Source organism: Manduca sexta, chromosome 19 (genome assembly GCF_014839805.1).
Source record: "Manduca sexta isolate Smith_Timp_Sample1 chromosome 19, JHU_Msex_v1.0, whole genome shotgun sequence".
NCBI classification, from domain to species: domain Eukaryota; kingdom Metazoa; phylum Arthropoda; class Insecta; order Lepidoptera; family Sphingidae; genus Manduca; species Manduca sexta.
This window is the reverse complement of record NC_051133.1, coordinates 3,169,065-3,188,084: the sequence shown is the minus strand read 5'-3', so window position 1 is coordinate 3,188,084 and position 19,020 is coordinate 3,169,065. Positions and strand designations below refer to the sequence as shown.

At 35.1% G+C, this 19,020-nt stretch overlaps 1 protein-coding gene across 1 annotated transcript in view; it reads left to right on the top strand.

Moving 5' to 3' along the window:
• Window positions 1-19,020, top strand: part of LOC115455947 (octopamine receptor) — a 203,404-nt gene that overhangs the window by 44,509 nt on the left and 139,875 nt on the right. The window lies entirely within an intron of this gene.

The following is a 19,020-nucleotide window of genomic DNA, read 5'->3' as shown; positions in this document are numbered from 1 at the left end:
TGATCATTACTCATAATGCAGGGGCCTTATTCTCTATCCCGCACGTTATTTTAACAGTGCGTAACAAGCACGTAACACAACGCATCATGTTTAGGACTATAGAAATTTGGCTTACAGAATACCATTCCACGCACATTTCTCGAAGATAACATGACACGGCCGCGTTACACGTTTACAGTACCATACAGAATAAGGGCCCAGGAGCACGTGGACATGTCGTGGTGGCGGCGTGTTGGAAACTTCGCGGTCGCGCCGCCACTCTGTCTGACGCGGACATGGATTAGGGAACAATAAGTTAATAAAACTCTTTTATCAACGATAGTAATCAATTCCAATTGCTGACTCGTTAATGGTAATATATAATATATAAAGTAACGAAATTAACTAGTATGTACCGTGTCAAATATACTCTGTACTTATTGTCGAAATAAAATTTGTGTTTGGATTTTTTCGGGGCTACGAGACATTTCTGAGATTTTGCATTATTCATGTTCAATGCAGACTGAGGTGATGGTTGGCTGAAAAGTCAGAGTAACAATATGAATCTACATTTTACAATTTTATTTTATTTCTAACTGTTAATGTTTTTTTTACCGTCGGATGCAGTAAGGTCAATTTGCTGGGCTTTCAATAAAAAATTTAGGGTACTCGCCCGCTAGTCAAAGGGAGTAGAATACCTATAAACAACAGGTATAAAAGGGACTTGAGATGTAGCGGGTATTACACCATATATTAACAGTTACGGATATCCACTTGAGTAATACATATTGGCTTCCTTCTACCAATAGCTTTCTTGGAAAACTTATTAGATTTACTAAAGTCCAAAATTTTCCGCAACGAGTATAAACAAGAGTACTGCTGACCTCACGTGGAAGGGCAATGGGATGACGAAACGAATACAGTAGTCGGCTGTAGGATGCGAGCATGCCTATGACGTCATAATATCAATAGTATCAGAAAGTTCATTTATATCAAAGGTCAATGTAGAATTAATTGCAAGTTTATCATGCTGGTATGAATCCGCAGAGCTTAGGTAGTAACAAGCGAATCTTGTATTTATTCTTATATTCTTTCGTATCATAATTTGTTGGCTAATATTACTTGATGATAGAAGTTTCTCGAATGCGAGTGTCCATTTAATTTTTTTTTATATGGCCACTGCAAAGTGACTATTGTTCCTGATGGTAATGGAGTCGAGTCCAGATAGAGACGATAGATGATTATCCCTCGCCAGTCGACACAATTATGCCGGCCTGTTTGAAACCGGATATAAGTACTTAAGTTTAAATAATTTCTTACTTATTCTTACAAGTTAATATGGGAACGCGATTCACTTACTCGGGCCACTATGGGAGGTATAAAACGTTGTATATAGTGGTTGCTATCCGAGCGTATAAAAGACATCTACCACTAGCGAATCTAAGCCATCGCACTGCCGATTTTCGTCTCTAAGTCCAAGTGCCTAAACTAGCTAAGTGCGAATCTATCTTGCCAACGGATATAATATTAACATGATAGTTGAAGTCTCTTTTTTAAACACAACATCTTTGTAGCCAGATCTGAGGATCTCATTCGGAATTTCGCAATTTATAAACACACAACTCCTGGACTATAAGGCGACTGAATATATACGTTACTATGAAAAATACCGTCTCACAATTCTCATACATCCATGTCTCCAAGAATACCACGACAGTATCAGATGTTAATAGAAAATAAACCATAAAATGCGCTATACTGTATCACATGATATTATTAGCCACGTATTAGTTTACAGTCTATTAATAGTTTTTAACAAGACACTTGAGTAGACTGATGGACGGAAAACGTGATTGCACGTGGTATCTGATAGGTAACTCGTAAATTGGGGTTCTAGTTTGATGGAAGTGTTATCAACATTTTCGATTTCAATGGAAAAGCTCTAGAATATATTTTTGAATTTAAATTAAATCTTTATTCGTTTGAAAAAATATGTTTTTACGACCCAGTTCAATGTCAACCAATTTTGTAGCATTCAGCCCCAAATGCTATTGTTCAAAAACAGATTTTTTTTCCACCTTTTATTTTATCGCTGCACAGACCTCTCTTGGCTTAAATTGTTTTTTTTTTATGTAAGGAAACTTCCTTCTTCTTTTTTTGCCCCTTTCCTGTCCTTGCATTATTTTGCAAGTCAGGGTCATAACACATTTGCCTGTACTTGTAGCAGGTCTTCAAAAAACATCTCGAATATTAAAGTATATATTAAAGTGCTGAGTGACCAATGCCTTTGAACATTGGCAATACTAAATAAAACAAAAAGGCACATTGAGAGCCATTAGCTACATTACCGTTAAACAACGTGCGAGAACACGTGAAAACACACATACATAAATAAACATACACAAACACACACATACAAACACACTCATATTATGAGTATCGTATCGCACGCATACCCGGCGTGAACGCACTAGGCATGAAGTATTGGATATCCCAACGGAAATGTACTGAATAAATATCGTTTTTCCTTAGAAAATTCTAGTATTGTAAATAATATTAATTGACTGCCTCAGTGGCGTAGTTGTATAACGTGAGTGGTATGACCTGCTCTGAGGTCCTGGGTTCAAATCCTGGGTCGGGCAGTGGTATTGGGTTTTCCGCGGTATCAACCTAGGGTCTGGAATTAGTGCCCGATATAGTTATAGGCTCGCCTTCAATCACACCATGCTACAATTTATAAAGATGTGTAATTTGATCATATTATATCGATACACATCAAGTAAGTCGGAATAAAAAATGATTCCTAGTTACTATATAAAGTCCAACTTCTATTACATTAACGTCGTTAAAGTTATAAACAATAGTTCCTACCTACCTGCTCACTTTCTACCTGCTACAAATAATCTCATAAAATCCGGTTCAGTTTCATACTCACCTATATTGAATTGTAATAGCCATTCTTTTGCCATCACTCTCGCGATCGGCTACATCTGGCGCATTGATGCCGATCTGAATCGAAGATCGTTTTCCTATATTGAAACAAATTTATTTACGATTTCAGCTACGCCATCTTTTACAGACCATCTTATGTAAGTCTTTCGTGGGTATTATGTCTCATACAGTTCAGAGGTCAACTTATATTTCGAATTGTAGCCACTGACATTGGCAATATTATACAATCTGATATTAGGAAACGTGCTATAATTTATTATAAGTTACTGACAAATCGTTCCTCAAATTTATTTCTAAATTCGTGTGTGTAAGTTACTACGCTCCGTTTTATAATAATTCTATATTCCTATAATGGCAAATAGTAAGAGCAAGAAATTCTTGTGAAACGAGCAATCAAATTGGGTGAAAATGGGGCAGCTATTCATATTACAAATATTGTAAAGTGTAAAAATGGACGCGTAGTGGGGTAATCATTTCATCTCTTTCTTTCGCATGCATTATAATCCTCATGACGTCACAAATATATTATTACGTCTCTTTTTCGTTTTTTGACATCTACCCCTTCCAACGGCTCCCAAAAGCCTATATCTCGTTGACTTGTAACCGGATTACGATCATCCTTTCTATGTTAAATATTAAAACACGAACAAATAATATGACTAAAACAAGTATTTAAAATGTTACGAATCCTAAAAAACACTTCATGTATGCAATTTTAATGAGGGTAAAGACGTTACAACGTAAATATGTAATGAAATCAAAAACGAAGATTGACAAACTACATTCATAGTTCACTAAAAATAGGTTATGGATTTAGAAAAATACTTAATAACACTAACCTAATAATTCGACCAGAAAATATATTCATATTCCGAACTCAATTCGGGGATAAGAAAGTCACTGGCGTATTCAACCTTTTTCATGGTAATGAAGTGAATCTCGGGACCGTTTGACTTGTCAAAGCAACGGATCCTTTGCCTTTGTCTTTTGTGACACTCTTTGTTGCATCCTCGGTGGCACTATGTCTGCATTTTGGATTATTTTAATAAGTAACTTCATCTTCGTGTGACTGGGTAATTTTAGCTTTGAATTGTAAATGGAAAATATTAATGACTTCGCTGTATTGACTGCTGGGTATGGAACTTCTACTGAGGGTTTAGGTTTTAGTGCACTACGATGGCCTAGAGTGAGTTGGCAGATTTCATATACCACTAGTGGTAGGTCTCTCATAAATGTGAGAGTCCGCCTGGGTAGGTACCACCGCAATGTCTATTTCTGCAGTGTGTAGTCAATGTTGTGTTCCAGTTTGAAGGAAATTGTAACCAGTCTAACTACTGGACATAATAAGACTCAACATCTCATATCTTAGGATGACGAGCGCAGTGAAATACCGTACTTTGTAATTTAAGGTGTTGTATGGTGTTTCTACTGTTACTACTGTACTCTACTGTAAGGACGGTCGTATCGCTTACGATCAGGCAAACGGTTAGCTCGTCACGTCATAAAAAGCAATAAAAAAAGAGGTTTTTCAGCTATAGAGGTTTCCAAACGATGTTTTTTTTTCACGGTTAAAGTGAGCGAAATAATTAAGATATATTTATCAGCATATCCCGGTTTCTAAGCGATGTTTTTTTTCACGGTTAAATTGAGCGAAAAATTAAGAATAAGTAAGATATATTTATTAGCATATCCATTAATTTATTTTAACGTAAAGTCCAGTCATTTACAGGTAAGCCGAAATTTTTAAAAGAACTAAATGTAATCCTTGGAGACGTAAGAAGAAAAAAATCGTGTCTTTAAGCGCCTTTAATTATTTATAATACAAGAAGGCAAATTATTATGTAAATGCATTAGACATTTTATAAATTTAAATTAGAAAGTACGTGGCCAAAACCCTAGGCAAAGAATTAATTCTCGTAAAAATTCAAATTGTAATCCAGGGAATGTGTACACATATTTCAAAAAAGGTTTTTTAAATATACTTTAATCTGTGAATTGAATTAAAATGTTTATTTTGCAAGCATTATTAGATGCCGTCGACAAAAACGTGGTATTTCCAATCTTCGTGCGCTACGAAATTAAATATTTTGTCACATTTTATTCATTTGGTATCATTACGAACTTAATTTGATATTAAGTTTAATAACAGTGAAAAATTTTGTTCAATACAAATTTTATTATTCCAAAAAATGTGAATACATTTTAGTTTTACTGTAATTTTTTATTAGTAGCAAACTTACAGCTAATTAAATAATAATTTGTAAAAGTATAATAGTGATAGGGCACTAAATAGTTTTCACTAATAGGTAGGTAATTGGTAGATATAGGTAGGTTTGCGTGTGGCAGGATATATTTTGTATTACCATACACAAGGTGTTAAAACCCGCACTAGTGGCTTACGTAAGTGTGTCGCATTTCGGGACCAGCCTGTGTAACGGTTCCAACAGGCCGGCATAATTTTCCCGACTGCCTAGGAGTAATCATCTCTCGTCAGTCGACATTCTATTGGACACTACACTTACCATCAGGTGTTGTGGGGTCACTTTGTTGTGTGCGTATAAAACGATACACTCTAAAATCTAGATATGATAAAAAATTTACTATTAAAGAATTATACTCTCAGTTAAGACAACATGTAAAACCGAACTTAGTGGAAGAAAGCATCGCTCATAATCCTTTTAGGTCTTGGAATACTTGTGCAAAATATATCTAAATCATACCTTATATTGTGAAATCGATTGGTAGCTCTCTTGAGGAACATACTATAGTTCCAGCGTGGGTACCTTTAATTTATACTTTTTTTGTTAAAAATAAGCAATAACATTTATAGATAGAAATATTTTGAACGTCACTGGTGTGTAAATTTTAATATTGTTTGCACAATTTAGCAATAAGTTAGCCACTTATTGCGTCTCCGATGAAACGATCTTGACGTAAAATAGGTCATATCAATTGTCGAGTATTGCTGTTTATGTCTTCAACCCATTTCCTTAAAAATATACGAGGACCAAAGTCAAAGAAACATCTTACGACAATGTTGTAACACTTTTCGCATTTCAGTACTAATACAATCGTCATCCAAATCCAAACAAAATTTCTATTAAATTCATTCACCTATAATAGAACAACGGACCACTCTCAGTATTGTTATTGACCCGTTCCCTGAATTGTTTCAAATTTGACAGCGATGATGCGGCATACTGAATAGATCCGGTTATTTGCGGTTTCATCCGGGGCCATTAATCACCGGACACGAGACCGGCACGCTATCCTGGTGTAGTTAGAAACAGTAACATTGTTTCTAGAACAAAATTCGATACGTAAAAGGATTTGAATATTTGAAGCTGTGTAGCGATAATTTTGTTAATGAAATTAGGTATTTTCATTTTCTTAGATGAATAGGGGACCGTCCTGTGATTGATTTTGTACATTATTCTATATGTAATGGTTAATAATACTAAAAAGAAACCCTGCTGCGAAAACTGCATTAAAATTGGTTAAAAAATGAGCCAGTAATTCATATTTCAAATATTACTAAGTGCCGAAGTGGGTGCGATGTGGGGAAATCGCTTCATCCCTTTCTTTTGCACGCGTCGTAATGCCCGATGACGTCACACGTGGGTATTGCGTCTCTTTTCTGTTTATCGTTACTTGCCCCTTCTACCGAAATTGAAAGACTTATAACTTGTTGATTTTTTACCGGATTTAAATAATTCTTTCTGTGTTATATAATTTATATAACGTAAATATTTGATAATAATATAGAACAAAAATGAGTCCGGTCCCCTATTAAAAATAGTTTCTTATACAAATGCCTCTGCATTGTAACCTGTTAAATTAAATTATCCAGAGTTTAAAGCAAACCATAACGTTCATATCAAAGCAAATTAAAGTTCAAATCTATAATAATGAACTAGTTCCAGCAAGTTGGACAAATAGTATACTAAAGAAAAATGATTAATGCTTTTAATATTGAACGTCACTAAAATATATTATTGAGTGCAATTATTGACTTAAGCCTGGTGAAAATTAAGTCTCAATTTGAATACGGCTGTCTAACTATGACAGATTTGGGTAGTGTAATAAAAACTCAGAAATAAAAACGATTTTTACATTCATGTCAATTAATATTATTTGTATACATTACTTATATCAAACTGATAACATCATATAAAAAAATAATATAAAAATGAATGTCAAATCATGAATTTATTTTTAATAACTTATTACCCTTCTGCCGATGCGCTATTTACTGTAGCTCAGTTGTTTTTATCTTACAAAGAAAACTTACGGCTTAAGCCATCATTAGACAACTCCATGCAAATTACCACCATCATTATTCTTCTTCAATATTGTTACGTCATCATTGTATATATTGTAAAAGTTAAATATAAACTTAGTATTCAGGATAAATGCAATCGCTCTAGAAGTAACAGTAGAAACTGATTTTACTTTACGGATGTTATGTGGTGAGCGTTAAAATATACAAAACAATGAATTATGAAATGCAATAATTGCTTAAATTAAAAACTTTGTAATAAAAAAATTAAACCGCCTTTAAAAACCAAAAAATAATTTAACATTACCTATGTACTATGTACTTTTTGCCTTTTTAGGAGTAGTCAGTGGTATAATTCCCATCCGCCAGCTATGTTACGTCCCATGTTAGGGGTGGGCCTATTGCCATATAAGGGCACATTTCCAGACTCCGGACGATAAAGAGTAGAAGAACCCAACATCACTGCCCGACCCAGGCTTTGAACCCGAAACGTCAGCGTTAAGTGGTACCGCGTACGCAATTTAGTCACCGAGGCAGTCTTAGTTTCTTAATGTAGATCAGGTCTACACAATATATTTTATTCGTAAACATCCTACGTACGTATTTATTTATTTCTGATATTGTAATTTTCTTAACGTCTACCCACTAATTGAAATTGTAAATTCTAAAATTTATTTATGGTTGCAATAATATTATTAGATGCGAGGTTTCCATTATGATTTGTTGTTACGTATGTTGATTTTGTGCGTAAACATATTTGTGTGGGTTTACTATTCACATGTTCACAAGACGAGGAATTAAATTGGCTTGTTTTTACCTGTCTCGTGTGAGATAATACTTAGCAACGTTTGAGGTGTGTTGCTTAGCAACTAAGATGTTTATGGACAGAAGATATTTGATTTGTGGGCGTGGAACGCTATTATTTCAACAAGGCATAAAAAATTGACAAACAAGTTCATTAAAACTAAAAAATACGGAATATTTATTATCTATGTTTACGTGGAAGATAATTTTTTACCGATTTGATAAAATTTTGTTAATTATTAAGACGTAGTTCAACCTTATAATAATGGTGTAAAGTTTATTTTAGAACTACTTGTTTTCATCATTTTTTTATCAATGAAAGGCCTACAGGTTAATTGTTTCGAAAGGTTAACGTTATTTAGTTCCACGTGTAAGTTAATGGTTGTTAAAGATTATAACATTATGTAATATATCATAACTCAAGAATGAGAGGAACTGATAAGATAATGAAGAACCATCGTATTTAATATCACATGATTCATCCAAGATATTGTTGTGTAGGTATTAGAAAGAAACATTTGTGGCTATAGAAGTAGAAAAATGCAACAAATACTTATAAAAAAGATGGGAAAATATCTTCTTCTGCTTGGCGATTACCCGGCCTAGTTGCCAGGGTCTGCCTTCTTACTGCGATCCTTCCATTTCGTCCGGTCTTTTGCATCCTGCTCAATGAGACCATTGACTCACAACATAATCAATGCTAAAGTAAAAGATCCACATTCAATTTGCTACTAAGTGACACGCACAGTCGCGCGGATGCAGCGCGGTTAATATGAAGGTGCCCCTAGTCTCACAAGAAGTAGTTAAAGTATCAGCTCTTATTATCAAGTGATAACAGATAACAAGGATTGCTTCTTAGAAGTAGATTTGCTGAAATGCCTATTGTTTATGCCACTTATAAACTCATGAAGGCTTTCTTTAAACAATGCTGTTAAGGCTTACAAGTGTATTATGTGGGGTACGGAAGTTTAATAATGATTTATGGTGATTGCCTCGGTGGCGGATCGTATTACGGTACGACTGTAGTAATAAGGTCTGGGGTTCGATCCAAAGTCGGGCAAATTGATGTTGGCTTTTTCTACTCAGTATCAGCTTGGAGTCTGGAATTCGTGCTTGATATGGCGATAGGCTCGTCCTCTGTTACATTATGGGACGGAATACACACGGCGAAAAATGGGTGCATGAGTTGCGCCTTTGGCTACCGCTTAGGGGACAAATGGCATTTGTGTGAGTGGAGTTTCATGATGTATGATATCAGGATTATCAATAAGTTAACGATCGTAAGATGCTACCGGTGCGGTTTGACTGTTAAATTTAAGGTAATTTCGTTAATCAGTCAATCATGTTAGAGTGTGTTTTCTAGATAGGGCATTGATTAACGAACGATTATTTCTTAGCAGTCAACACAATTATGCCAGCCTATTAACCAGATATAAACACGTTGATCACGGAATGCGATTCACATACATTAACCACTATGCGAGGTTTTACACTTTGTGTACTGTTGCTATCCAGGTGGATACAGGCTTTCTTCCCTCCTCCCTTCCTAAAATAATTCTTCTTCTTCACACTTCCTTCCCCAGATATCTCATCCCAACTTTCCTCCAGAGCCCTGCAATTTCTAAGCCGAAGGATTCCAGTACCCCTTTCACAGATTTCCCCCGGAGTTGGCAGGGTTCGATACAAAAAAAAATATACAATTACCTCCATTTATCTTGTTTAGGTAAAACTATATACTTGTAACACGACTGTTGATAAATTATTGATTAAGCAATCGATATAATCTCTATACTTGTTGAAAGTGAACTTCAACATGCAAAATAACATTGTTATCGATAAAACTTGTTATAAGAATATAAGTGTTAGTTCTAAAGGCTTGTTTTACAAGTAAATTAAAAATTTATGTATATAATATGTACTTACTTATTCTATTATGATTTATTGACTGATTCCTTTTTTGTTGTGTTCCTAATTATCAGCACAAGATCTGTATCAAAGAATAATTTTATAAGTCAAAGGGAAAAGAAGAGAAATTACTTAAATATATATGTACTATCCCACTGTTAGGCATGTGCCTCCTCTACTACTGAAAGGAATTGAACCTTATTCCCTCACAATGGCCTAATGTGGACTGACATACTCCACATACCCTCAAAAATCTATAGACAACTTATCAGGAACGCAGGTTTCCTTACCACGTTTTCCTTCACCGTTAAAGCAAGCGACAATTCCCAAAGAATACACACATCATTTTAGAAAACAGATAATTATTATTGTTTAGAAAAGTCGGTGTGCCCTTATGATTCAAACCTGTGGACATTCGTCTCGGCAATCCATTTAATACCCAACTAGGTTATCGCCGCTTACCTAAATATCGATGACGTTAAACTATAGCGTCAAATGCCATTGTTAAATGACACTATCAAGTTATATTATTAACTGAAGTGGGGAAGCACAAGTGTAATTAACAGCTAATGCTTAAGTGATGAAATTATACACAATGGAAAATCCTTTTGATGTAAGTATCTGAGCGTGAGTTACATTTCAGTAAATGCTACTTAATAAATTGTTATTTTTCGTTTCTAAGTTTTTTTTTTTATCTTTACTCAAGGACTTGGGGTTGTGATTTTACGTCCATGTCACTTCGTACGTCCGCTTTATCGGTATTCACTCACTTTTCACGATTACAAAATATATGTTTTTTAATAAAACCCTAACCTGTTTCTTTTGAGGAACCAATAAAAACAATTGATATTTCTCACATTGAAACCCAGCGTGTGAGGTTCACTCCGTACATACTCCCACAAAAGATGCTGTACGTTTTTTCTAACTCTACAGATGGAGCAATTTGGGGTCTGAATTCTTCTCATGTCGAATGTCAGTTACTATGGAAATGATTATGTTCTATGGTGTTCAATACCCGTAATGATTTCAAATGTTTACGCGAATGTTAGACTTCGAAATAAAACTATTTTTTGCATTTTTCACGGTATATATTATGATTTTCTGTCGACATTACGAAGACTGCAACCTTCATGGTCACGGGACGGACTGAGAAGTAGGCCGTCCGAAAAATCAACATTACAATATCTACCTACATTTTGAATTATACAATTTCTGTTGTTAATTTTTTTTAATTAGCTGGTGACGGTCCGATCTTATTCCCGTGTCAGTCATTGCGTAAAAGTTAATGACTGACATCAAATCAGGTTCACGGCCAAGATATCACGAGACAGAATAGTTAGATAGTTAATGTACCACAGTGGTGTAAGTGACTTGCGTACTATAATAGTCCGGACTTTGGACTTTGCTTCAATATTATTAGATTACTGGCCAGTTCTATTGTGTTATTAATAAGGTCCAACTTCTAGCAAATGGCCTTGAGTATACGTTCCATACATTAGCGGCGCTCGAGTTCCGGGGTATATGCAAAGTTAATAAATAACTTCTTTAAAAAATCAATTTAGGTCTTTTTGAAAATGTTTAACTACCAATATGTTCCTTATTGCCTATTTAATAGTGTTGACAGTCAATTAAAATTATACGTACTTTAAAGATTAGAATCGTAAATTTTCGTGGCAAAATAATAATATAAAAATTCTAATATACCAAAGTTAAGATAACATATTGTAAAAATATGATGATTTATAATGTATTTATATTTTATTTTAAATTATAAATTTCTAATAAATAGCTTCTAAAATAAAGATAGCGCACCAACTTGCTGTGGGCACCGCCTTAATGTGGTATTCTTAGAATTATTCACGTTCTAAACGGGTCAGAAGTTAAATTGTGTGCGTTGAATGTCCTTTGACCTTTTGGTCAGCAGTGAAGATAGTAAACTATTGAAGAATTAATTGCTCAGTCATCGTTCACTTGTTTTGCACCATTTAATAACGTTAATTATAAAGTGCTGGCACACCGTAATGTATAATAATATGTTAAAGTAGTCGTTAACACGTGTTGTCTTTTTCCCGCGATAAAAATTCATCATGAATGCCATGCTTGAATCTAAGGATCGAAAGTATGGTTATGAAGAACTCACCAGCCTTACGATCCAGATGTCACTTAAATGCCCTCAGGGTACCTACTTCCTACCAATTTTAACCTAACTGTGGCCTGCTTCTGCGCATGTGAAACGGTTCTGGGGGGTCCAGAATGCTTTTGAATTCGCCGGATAAACATTGGTTGGATAAAAAATTATACACGATCAGGTATCGCCATCATGTATCGAAAGTCACGCGACGAAGCTCAACCGCACGATAATATGTTTCTAACCGCGACTGGTTTAAACAGGTTTTGCACCTCGTGAGAAATAATTAAAGTGATCTTCTTTGACACCTTTAATTATCCAGGGTAGGAGCGCAACTGAGCAATTCCTTTTTTTATACATACATACATAACATCACGCATTTATCCCCGAAGGGGTATGCAGAGGCGCAACTAGGGTACCCACTTTTCGCCAAGTTTGTTCCGTCCCATGATGTGATACGCGGCGAGCCTATCGCCATATCGGGCACAAATTCCAGACTCTGGGCTGATACTGAGCAGAAAAACCTAAATATCACTTTGCCCAATCCGGGATTCGAACCCAGGACCTCAGAGTGCTGTCGTACCGGGCATGCAATACAACTACGCCACCGAGGCAGTCAGGCCTTTTTTTATAATAACGAGTATTGCTCGTGGCTTCACCTGCATGACAGGCTATGCGCTAAAAACATCCGTAAATCATTATAAAGGTCAGCTGTATAACTCCAGTGCATCACACGGGAACAAATTAACGGACATAGTCTATCCGTGTACCTAATTCCATCCAAATCCGTTTTTATGTGCACGGCACAGTAACCTCACCGCACCTGATGGTAAGTGGAGTGGGGTCCAATAGAATGTCGACTAACGAGAGATGATTACCCCACGGCAGCCGATACAATCATGCCGGCCTGTTGGAACCAGGTATGCACAGGCTGATCCCGGAACACGAGACACGTGAACAACTATGACGGGTTTTAACACCTTGTGTACGGTGGTCGCTATCCGGGCGGATGTAAAATATATTTACCACCGGCAAAACCATTTGTTACTGCATTTAATAATAATAATAATATCAGCCCTGTATTATATACTTGTCCACTGCTGAGCACGGGCCTCGTCTACTAGCCTAGTACGCTGGCCTAGTGCGGATTGATAGACTTCACACACCTTCGAAATTCCTATAGAGAACTTCTCAGATGTGCAGGTTTCCTCACGATGTTTTCCTTCACCGTTAAAGCGAACGATAAATTCACAAAGAATACACACATGATTTTAGAAAAGTCAGAGGTGTGTGCCCTTGGGATTTGAACCTGCGGATATTCGTCTTGGCAGTTCGTTCCACACCCAACTAGGCTATCGTCGCTTATTCTTGGATGTCTCGCTCTTCTCGGGAAGTCGCACTATTGCGTGACGTGAGAAAAATGAATGCTATTTCCGAGCCAGCACGAAGAGTTACTGCATTTAAGCTACTTTAATTAAGTAATCATTAAATATTCTCATGTACTTTGACTTATCATTAGTGCAACTATGTTCGCCTACGTGATGAATAAAGCATTTTTTTTTTATTTTATTTTATTTATTTACTTCTAACTAATCTAAACATTTTTATAAACTATATTTATGACTCACGAACAAGTTTGAATCTCTTCTCCAGCAATGCTTCAAATCTACTTGTAAATTAATCTAATCAACGGTTTCATAATTTTGAATTTAAAATATATATATGTTATTTTTGCTTTGAATAACAAGATGAGCGTGTCGTTCGCCTGATGGTAAGCGATACAACGATCCAAAACCTTGAATTACAAAGTATTGTTTGGTGTTCTATGCGATCGCCATCTTTTCAGAGACTGTGGAAGACAGAAATTTGCAGTTACGAAGACCCAACTTATCATTTAATCTGATAACAATGTCCACCTTGCATTCAACTCAAAAAAAGGTTTGATAAAATATATTGTTAAAAAAAGAACTTTAAACGAATTGCATTAAGTTCTTTTGAGTTTAAAAAGCATTCGTAAAGTTTCATTACACGTAAAATGTTTAAAAGATTACGCGTACAAAAGTAGAAATAAGATTTTAGATATTTACCAAACAAAAACAATTCGGTGCTTCCATTCAAGAGGTTTAACAAAAAATGGAGACCACTTTTTGCATTTGAATATTTTAATTTAAAATAAAAGAAATAAGCAAAGCCTACTGGGAACTCTAAATATCTACATTTTGAGGTCAACGACCTGTCAATGAAAACAAAAGAAACGAAATCTTTAAGTTACACACGTATTTCGTTTTGGTTAGAATTGTATTAAACGCTGAATTACTGATAAAGTTCTGCAGGTTTTAGGTATTATTCTTTAAAAAACTTAAAAATAATACGACGTCAAAACACTTGAAAACAACTTAACAAGCCCAAATCACGGCAATCAAAATTGCGAACGTCATCAATTTAAACATTAATAAAAATAAATAAGATGCTCTCGGTTTCCCTATAATGGAGTCATAACACCGGCACGCGCTATACAAGTGCAAAGTTTACACGCACACAACAACACATGACGCGTGGATACTTCATCAGCCGGCCAAACGCTCTGCACGTGCCGCCTATCTATAAAATGGCAGCCATCAGAGATCCTCAGTCAAACAGCACACAACTGTACAAGCGAACGCATCGCATTGTGTTTTGTTAAATTTTGAATTTCGAACAATGGACAAGAGACAGCTGATTGGCAGTGCCACCCGCTACATCGCAGGAAGGCACGCAGTACAGACAGTGTACTGGAGAAAGTCGGCCGAAGATGGCAAGGGGCTTGTGAAGACCACCAAGACTACTTTCTTCGGAAAGAACGAAGGCCCCAACAAGGTCGACACGGCGGAAATGTTCGCGAGAGTGCGGGAAAGATACGCATAGAGTATTATTTCTTATATATTTTTCCTTTCAATCTGTGATAGACTTAGTTTTTAATTATTCTAGTACAAATTGTATGTACCAGTGATGTGTCTCTTCGTGCGAGTGTGACTGCGGCTTTGACATTCTATCATAGCGTAATGTATTAATAAATATTTTCTATTGTATTATATTTTTTTTATTTAAATTCTTTTTCTGTAATATAATTAATTTTATTGTAATAAATACACAATGTTCTTACTCTATTTGTTGTTTATATTTGACAATCATTAGTCTAAATTAATTGCATGTCATAGCAACTTATTTTCGTTTATAAACATTTCAATTTAAATGACATCGACACATGACAATTCATTTAAACTAATAAAACTTAACTATGCATTTTTATTTAGTGTTTATAATCATAATATCAAACACGTCGGATTCTTTCTTTTTTTTCTAGTACAGTACTTGGAATGGAATTTATGATATCAGAATTTTTTATTCATACAATTCTAGTTTGCCTTTTAATACACAGTGATAAGACAATAATTATTTATTCGCATTCAAATATTAAAGTTTAATCAGATAAGAAATCGAAATAGGTTTTTATTACACTGTAAATAAGTTTGCAAACACACTGAATTATGACTGAAGATAATGGACATTTCTATGTACCAATACGGACGTCATCTTGGACATAAATAAGTAAATTACACCCAGAGTTTATACTCATGGACAGGATTTGTTGAGTTCGACTCCAAGGTCGCCTGACAAAGTGTGGGTTTCCTAAAACGATTTGATTGATGCTGGATCTCGCGGAGTTCAAATTAGACGTCCGGTCATAGAGATCAAATTATTACAGTAATTGCTTAAAAATGTGTTGATCCTACCTTCTTTATTGTTATATTCATTATGCTTTATGGGCAGATGAAAGGAGATATAAACTTTAATTACAAATACTTTAAAAATTTCTATATCATGGTCTCAAATAAAAAAAAAATATTAATTACACACACACACATACACTCACGCCTTTTATCCCCGAAGGGGTAGAGTAGAACTCTCACTTACCGCGGTATGTATACATAACGTTATAGGTGGTGAGCTTGTCGCCATATCGGGCACAAATTTCAAACTCCGCGCTGATACTGAGTATAAAAACCCAATAACACTACCCGACCTTGGGATCAAATCCGACACCTTAGCACTGCAATACAACTACGCCAAAGGCAGTCATACTAATTGCAGTCTTCAAATAGAATTGAAGCTTAAATCTGTGTACACCCGCTTTCAAAGGCCGGCGTAATTGTGTCCACTAAGTATAATTATCTTGCGTCAGTCGACATTCTATCTAGAACCCTTGCATAGTCAGGTGCAGTAGGTCCATTTTGCTGTAACCATTTAAAAAATCTAACTTAACTTTTGCCCACGTTATCTGTATAGCATCCTTAACCTAACGGCCGTATATTAAACATTATGTTATCAATTAATTACGAACATTATGATGACTTATGTAGGAAGACGCGAAACTGCTCTCTATTAGGGTCAAGATAAGCTGTATGAACTTCTTATGTTGGTAGAAACGTTATAGTTATAGGTAATGATTGTATTGATATTCTGTTAATTAATTATTATTTTATTTCACATAAAATCGATGACAATCAAGTAGATATATGCTAATAAAAGTGCCTGAAGATAATGTATGGTTATTTGTTTGTTAATATTGCAGGTTCCTACTTATGTTGAACGGAATTAGATGAAATTTGACATTGACAGATAAAAATATACCATACTTTCTATAATCAATATAGAAAGAAAGAAGGATATTTCTTTCTTTCTTTATTTCACTCAATATATACAGTAAGACTTTAGTTTTGGAATAATAATTCCAAGCGAGCAGTCATAAGCAAAATGCATTTTATAAAAGAGCGTAGCTGCCATTTACTCTGCAACATTTATTCCACTTTTATCAATTTGTGTATTTTTATCGCCCTTATTTATGACTTAAGCTATCGTTGACCCATTTTCACCTTTAAACTAATTTTTCTGATTCAGTAATTTGTGAAGCTATGAAACCTTTGATTCATAAGCATTTCCAGAAGTGTCGAAATCTATGTTATGTATTGTTTAAAGTATTAAAGAATCAAAAGTCGTATTTTATTTTATTTAAGTAAAAGTTACTGGTAGGAGATCTCAGAGTGGTGTGAGAGCCCGCCTGGGTAGGTACCACCGCGATGTCTATTACAGCTGCCAAGCAGCAGTGTGTAGTCACTGTTGTTTTCCGGTTTGAAGGACATTGTAGCCAGTGTAACTACTGAACATAATCAGCCTTAACATCTTATGTCTCAGAATGGCGAGTGCAGCGGAATACCAAACAATGCTTTGTAATCTAAGGTGCTGATTGGTGTTTATACTGTTTATAGGCGGTCGCATTCCTTACCATCAGACGAACGGCAAGCCCGTCTCGTCATACGAAGCAATAAAAAAAAGTATACCTGGGATAGAATAAGGAGTTCTTAAAACAATTAAGAGTGATTACAGTAATGTTGTCCCGATCGAGGTGACTCACATTATTTGCTTTTTTTTAACAGGCCACGACAAAGTGACCGTACTGCACCTGATTGTAAGAGAGTGAGGTCCAATTGAATGTTCATTAACGAGACACGATTACCCCTTGCAGTCGACAAAATTATGCCGGCCTGTTGAAACCGATTATACACAGGCTAATCCCGTAACTTAACACACTTACGTGGGCCACTATGTTGGGTTTTAACACCTTGTGTATATTTGAATAATACTAATAACATAATATTATTGCAATGTTTCCATTATGATTCAATAATCTTTGAAGATTTTGCTCATCATGCAGAATCAATGCCCGTGGCGGGAAGGAAGAAACCGATCTCTTGGCTAGCAGGTTGTTCGGATGTCGTTCACTTTATTCTCGAATATACCGGCAAAAACATTAATGATGTAACAATTCATTGTATTAAAATTGTTTATTATTGTAAACACGTTATCAATGCCGATAAAAATGTGGGTTATGAAATAATCCTTAACATTGACATGGAAATGATAAAAGTTCTTTGTTCCTAACCCAGTTATTAATTAGTCTCCGATAATGCGCAAAAAAATTCGTGCACAGTTTTTTTATTCATTATTACTAAATTTTGATTATTAACAACCTTGTATATTTTAAAATAAAGTAAACAAATAATGACGTGATGGACAATATAAGTAACCACGGACTTGAAATGTAGATAACCATATCCAACAACCACTAGAATTGTTTATATTTTGAATGACCTTTATATAAAGCAAATAAAAAGGAGGAAAGGAACTTTTTAGTCTTGCGAAAATCTGGATGACCAGAATCATATCGGAATGAAACAAATTTTCCGACATTTATAATATATTATATTTTTCTACCGATGTTTCGAAGACTTTGTAGCCGACATGGTCACGGCGGACCTAGTTGTAGATCGTCCGAAAAGTCAACGATACAGTATCTACCTACATTTATAAATTTTTTTAAATAGCTCATGGCGGTTTGATTTTCGCGGAAGAAACTCACATTGTCTTGAAGTCTGGCTGCCGGTCTTTAGGCGGGTACAAATATACTACCACCAGTACCCAGAGGACCGAAGAAATCATTGACCAAAATTATAATTAAAAGACAGAGATCAAGCTGTCAATTAAAAAAAAGAATAAAAACGTTGTTTTTCTTTTTTTATGTTAACAAGCACTGTGTTGCTGTACGTCGCTAACCACAATAAAAGTAGGATACGATTTAGTATAAAAAAATAGAAATTGCCCAGGTATTTAAGAATTTAGAATATATGCCAGTTAAGCTGGAAAAAATACATAAAGTATTATAAAGTAGTAAAATTCAGTAAGAGACAATCATAGTTTAATATTACTTTCTATAATAACAGAAAATAATATACAACATATTTTAGATACTACTTACTATCTGGGTACCTTAAACATGATAAAAAAATATATCAAGCAATACTTTTTACTCCATACCCTATCAGAAAAACACTTGTTTCCAAAAAAAAACTTCCTTCCCAACTCCAATTTGAAAGTA